Source organism: Mus pahari, unplaced genomic scaffold (assembly GCF_900095145.1).
Source record: "Mus pahari unplaced genomic scaffold, PAHARI_EIJ_v1.1 scaffold_14574_1, whole genome shotgun sequence".
NCBI lineage: Eukaryota > Metazoa > Chordata > Mammalia > Rodentia > Muridae > Mus > Mus pahari.
Window position 1 is genome coordinate 1,015 of NW_018393534.1, and position 6,501 is coordinate 7,515.

The following is a 6,501-nucleotide window of genomic DNA, read 5'->3' on the forward strand; positions in this document are numbered from 1 at the left end:
ATGAAATCTAAGGGGGCTTCCAGCTCCTTACTGGAAAATATTATTGGCACTTAGAGTTATAGTGATTCATCCTTTTCAAGCATTGATGCTGGAGAAGATGAGGGATTCATCCACCACTCTCAGAAAGAATTTAGAGATGTAGAATGCTAGCAATGGCCACCACCTTAGAAAGAATTTGAAGATGTAAATTACTATTAAAGTTAGGTTAAAGTCGGGCAGTGGTGACACATGCCTTTAATCCCAGCACTTGGGAGGCAGAGGCAGGCGGATGTCTGAGTTTGAGGCCAGCCTGGTCTACAGAGTGAGTTCCAGGTCAGCCAGGGCAGCAATGATCCATTTCAGCTTTGAAGAAACGGTAATCTATCCCCACTGCACTGCTAAACTGCAGATGAAACCAGCATTTATAATCAAGTTGTCTATCAGATTTTCTTGTTGGAAAAAGAGAAAAGGAAGCAAAAGAAACTCAAAAAAGTGTTTTAACTCACCTGGGCTCCCTGGACTTAAGTAGACCAATAAGATAGTCAGTAAACAAGCATAGCTCTTAAATTTTAAAGTTAGTCCAATAAAGTGTACATGGGGCTGGTCATTGTCAAGTTACCACACANAGAATGTTCTCTTGGGGATGCTCATTATTCTAACCAACCTGACAGAGAGTCTGTGACCATGATTTGTTCCCAAATGGGAGTGATACCTATGCACAGTGTTGGTGACACAGACAGCCATGACGGAGGTATGAAGCCTGTTCTCGTGGTGCCTATGTTAAAATGGATGCAAACATTCCATAGACACAGGCCCATGAAATCTCCATCCAGCATTCTTACCCTATAGGGTTGCAGGCACCTCATGAGAGGATCTTGCTAAGAGGAAAGTTTGATTCTTCCATTGAGAAGTTTGAGGCTTCCATTTGTCATTCTTCCAAATGATGCTAAGGACACTGATGCTTTACAACATATTATCTCGTGACTGCCATACCTAGAATTTCACAGAATAGGCTTGTCTTCATCCATCTGTTGCAAATATTGTTACTTGTTTCCTGGGTTGTAGGACTAAATAGTTTGGTGACAACCTATGTGAACACCATCAGCAATGGGTCTCTGCCCTGCATGGAGAGTGCTGTCCTGGCTTTGGCCCATAAAGAGAACTCAGCTGCAGTGCAAAAGGCCATCACCCATTATGACCAACAGATGAGCAAGAGGGTGCAGTTGCCCAGAGAGACCCCCTAGGAGCTGCTGGACCTGCACTAGACTTGTGAGAGAGAAGCTATCAACATCTTCCTTGAAAATTCCTTCAAACATTTTAACCAAGTGTTTCTAAAGGAATTAGGGGTAATTTTTCTCTCAAGTATGTCTGGATGTAGATTTTCAAAGGCCAAATTTAATGAAGAAATTAAATGTTCGAGGGGGCAACTGTTGCTGGATTTTAAAACAGTAATAGCTACCTATTAACAATCATAATCAATAGGAAAATGAATCATCATATGCTCAAAGCTTTAAAACATTTCTGCTTTCATGAATAAGCTACTTATATTCCCCTTCACTGACTTAGTAACAGAGAAGTGTCTGATCAAATTATGTATTATATAGCAGCCTGATCTAATATTTCAAACAAGAAGAAATTTTAGCCTTTGAGGCGAATTAACATTGAGCCATGTTGATTCCTTGGAATATCATTGGCCCTAGATGAAAAAGTAGTTTATATCTAAAGATGTAAATCTCTGCTCTGAACTTCACTGACAAGCCGCAAGGATGATGGTGGCAAAATGCTGGCCTCAGAGGAAGCTATACAGTTATACTCAGTGATTATATGTTTTTTTTTTGTTTGTTTTGGCTTTGGAGCTTGCTTTTCTTTTGAGAAATGCTCCCCAAAATTCTAAACTCTGGACTCCTTTCTTTTTTTCACTAAGGACTAAGTTGGAAACAAAGCGAGAGGAATTTTGTAAGAAAAATCTTCAGACTTCCTCAGATCACTGCTTGGCTGTGCTTCAGGAACTTTTCAGTCCCCTAGAAGAAGATATAAAACAGGGGACATATTCTAAACCAGAGAGATACTAAGGTTTTATGAGAATGATAAAGGAGTTGAAGAAAAATTACTATGAGGAACCCAAGAAGGGGGTTCTGGTAATCATGATTATTTGTCTTCTGGGGAGTTACTTACCATCAGACTGGGAGAGCTGCTTCTGTTTGCACTTGAAATGCTTGCAGTCCAGGCATATTATCCTCATGTATCCAATACAGGAAGGTCACCACACTGGATATGTCCTGCCCTGCTCATCAGAGACAGTGCATTCACTTAACCACTGAGTTCAAACTGACCACCTTAGCCACCAGTGTGACTATCACCCTCTTTTTCAGCTAGGCTCTTTGTGTTGCAAAGGACTCAGCGACAACCCCTTAAACAAAACTTACAATTCATCAGTTTGGGCTTCACATTATCTTTAAATAATATTATCCCATGTCTCTTGATCCATTGTCTTTCCCAACCCCACACTTCCTCCTTCTCTCATTCACTCTCATGTTTTTGTTCTCCACGAGGATTATGACTTCAGCAAAATTATACATCTATGACCACAGCACTATTAACTCCAAAGTTAGAGCCTTAGGTCTAAAGACAGTCTTTGTTTTCCAACAGAGGCCTTCAATAACAGACATTTCTTCCTGGGGTCAATGTGGACTACGTGCCTGTTTCTTTGGCTGTTGTTATTAGAAGAAAGTTAGGTAGAGAGATAGCACAAAATATTGTAGTCACTTCTGATGTTACCTTCATGTTCTTTGTACTCAAAGGCTGAAGAAGCTCTGCAGAAATTTTTTCAGTCCAAGGAGGATTTGGCAAATGCCATTCTACTGGTAGACCAGACTCTGAGAGAAATGGTAAAGAAGATGGAAGGTAAGGCACAATATAAAGGATGGCAAATCCTTGCAAGCTGTGAAATGTTTAAATCATTGTAAACCCAGGATCATAAACCACGGCTAAAGAAGAGAGTTACATTTTACTGCCTGATATCAGACATGGCTACCACTATGATGTCGTCAGTAACAGTGAAGCATGTGAGGAAGAAGCAAGTAACATTTTCACCTTCCTTCTTGCTTTCCTTCACAGTGGAGCATGTGAAAGCTGAAGCTGCACAGGCTAAGGTGAAAATACTGGAGGAAATAAAACAAAAACAAAAACAAAAACAAAAACAAAAACAAAAACAAAAACCAGAGTGACCAGTTGATGAAAGAAAAGAAGTTTCACCAGGAGCATGTGAAAGAGTTGACAGAGAAGACAGAGGTGCAACTGGCCCAATGGAGGGAGGAGCAACAGAAGGCCATTGAGAACACAATTAGTTGTATCACTGTTCATCAAAGGTCAGCTTTAGCCTTCAGGGTAAACTGAGACAAGATGTGGAGTCAGTGATTAATCACTCACCAGACTTTTCTTTTTTCTTTTTCTTTTTCTTTTTCTTTTTCTTTTTCTTTTTCTTTTTCTTTTTCTTTTTTTTTTCTTTTTTTTCGAGACAGGGTTTCTCTGTGTAGCCCTGGCTGTCCTGGAATTCACTCTGTAGACCAGGCTGGCCTTGAACTCAGAAATTTGCCTGCCTCTGCCTCCCAAGTGCTGGGATTAAAGGCATGTGCCACCAGGCCCAGCTACTCAGCAGACTTTTCTTGGTGGAAACAAAGCTTGATTCTTTCTGCCTATTGAAAAGGGTGAGGGAACACACACACTTACCCACACTTGAGGGACGAAGCAAGGCTTCAGCAGGCAAGCTCGAACAACTTCACACATACACATACACACATACACACATTCACACATGGGGTGAATGGAGCAGAGCTCCAATGAGCAAGCTGTATTTTCCCCCCCACAGCTTATATAGCCCAGAAAAATCTTTCAAGCAGCAGAGAAATTAAAATGTGACTACATTCTACTTTTCTTTTGGTGAATGATTATTAAATTAATCTCAGTATGTTCTGAACACCTTTACATGAAGATGTTTACATATCGCAGGTGAAGACAAAGAACCCAATCAATCCGAAGAACGTACATACATTCGTAACTAAGCACCTTGTTGTAGATTAGCAAAGTGTGAGCAAGCACTTTCTCTTTAATTGCAAGCTACAATTTTCAGAGAAATAATCAGTTATTTTAGTATTTATCTTAAAAAGTAGCCTCATAAAAATCTCAAAAGAATCACAAATCTAAACAAGAAATTAATCATCACCTTGTACATCTATCCAGTTTCATGAAAAAGAGTCACAGGTCAGCAGGTACTAGTTAGGCCACCATTATTTTTGTTTCCTGACCTTAAAAAAATCCCTGGCTTAAATATGAAGAGTATACTTCTCTGATCTTCAAATTGTTCTCTAAGGTGTTCTAGATCAGATCTACTTACAAAAAAAAGAAGAAAGAAAGAAAGAAAGAAAGAAAGAAAGAATTCTTAACCTAACTTTATTTATTTATTTATTTTGGTTTTCTTTCAAGATAGGGTTTCTCTGTGTAGCCCTGGCTGTCCTGGAGCTCACTCTGTAGACCAGGCTGGCCTCAAACTCAGAAATCTGCTTGCCTCTGCCTCCCAAGTGCTGGGATTAAAGGCATGTGTCACCACTGCCTGACTTTAACCTAACTTTAATAGTAATTTACATCTTCAAATTCTTTCTAAGATGGTGGCCATTGCTAGCAATCTATATCTCTAAATTCTTTCTGAGAGTGGTAGATGAATCCCTCATCTTCTCCAGCATCAATGCTTGAAAAAGGTGAATCACTATAACTCTAAGTGCCAATAATATTTTCCAGTGAGGAGCTAGAAGCCCCCTTAGTTTTCATACAACTCAAAGGTTATAAGACATGTGATGTAAGGGCATCAAGCAACAAGAAAACTACAACAGCAGAGGAATAAAACATCCCAAAGAGAAAATAAAGCAAACCTTTGAATATTAAAATTTACTTATGACTAAGAAAGCAGGTTGAAATTATAATAAAAGTTAAAGTTAGAAAAAGGTTATGAAATTAATAAGAATAATTTTTAATGAAACTGCTTAGAACATAGAGATTAACTCAGTGCAATGGTTCATTTTCTCCTCCTGTCACATTTTAGGAATAAGCTCTACTACTAAGTAAGAAATTTGGACAGGAGTGCAAAAGACTTCAAGATGTGATAAAGAATCTGCAGACAAGGGAACAAACATACAAAAGAATGAGCTAAAGGCCTAAGGAACAGTGCTCTTCTGAGATACAAAACAGAGCTGAATCAGGTGTAGAATTAGAAACAAGTGTCACTTCAGTTGATAAAGATTGGGTCCTGCCTCAGAAAAGTAAAACTCGTCCATAATGATGCCCAGTGCGATGGTCGGAATAACGTTGTTAATGATGCCCAGTGTGATTGTCGAAGTCACTTCCACCTTCCTATAATACTGTGCACAGAACATATCACTGTCTTTCTACTATGGGAGAGGGATCACCAGACTGATCAGAAGAAAGTCCCCTTTCCAGACAACCTCCAGGAGACAAGTGGACACGGAGCACATTCTCTAATTTTGGCACAAAGGGAACCAAGTTGTCCAGGAGTGTGCTTACTCTGAATGACAGGGGTGGCCAGGCTCAATCCTTCCTGTAGACCAGGTACAGTGCTCCATTATATCAAAATTGCTCAGCCTCTCAACAATGGCATGATTAGTAGACAGTGGTGATGGATAGCCCATCAACACACTGTTATAAATGAAGTTTCTTACGTGAAGGTCTAGAACTCCAATATGTCATATAGCCAAAAAGATGAATAAAGCTATTTAACATGACAATGAGATGAATCAAGAAACCCATGGAATCAGTTCATGATGCAGAAACTGTAATGGGACATTTTCAAACTTTAACAGTTGACATTAGATTACATAGCAACATGTGAGAACTAAGTATAATGTATAGCGGTAACTTTGAAGATGGATCCTAAATGATGATGGACAATCTGTTACATATGGCAGGTACTTTAAATACTTTATCTACATCCATAAACTTAACATTTTTCTTTTCATATTATTAGCAGCTTGAAATCTTGTTGATTTTCCTCAAGCAAAATAAAGATTGTTTTCCATATCGACCAGTTCTTGGTACTATAGAGTATATATAAGCCATAACCCAACTTCCAATAGTTCAAAGTAAGTGGTTAACCTCTTTTGAAGGGATTGAGAACTTTTTGGAGAGCTTGACATGGTGGGACAAATACTTGCAGCTCAAATATGNGGAGGACGTAAATTCAGATCCATATAACAGCATCCATATAACAAACCAGACACAGTGGTACATACTTGTAACCCTAGAACTGTGATTGGGGCAGGGTTAGACAGGATGATCCCTGGGACATAGTAATCAGGCAGTGAGCCAGCAGATGAGTCCTGGCCTCACTGAGAGACACTGCCTCGAAAATGGAGTTAAGAGCAATTGAGAACAGAATTATCCCGTGTGCTGGAAGGAGATACAACCATTGATAATTATATTAATCAAAATACATCAGTGTCAGAAAGACAAATA

The 6,501-nt window shown here is 39.2% G+C and overlaps 1 pseudogene; it reads left to right on the forward strand.

Annotated features, from left to right (window-relative positions):
* Window positions 1-573: 573 nt before the first annotated feature.
* LOC110315591 lies at window positions 574-6,270 on the forward strand (annotated as a pseudogene).
* The last annotated feature ends 231 nt before the right edge of the window (window positions 6,271-6,501 follow it).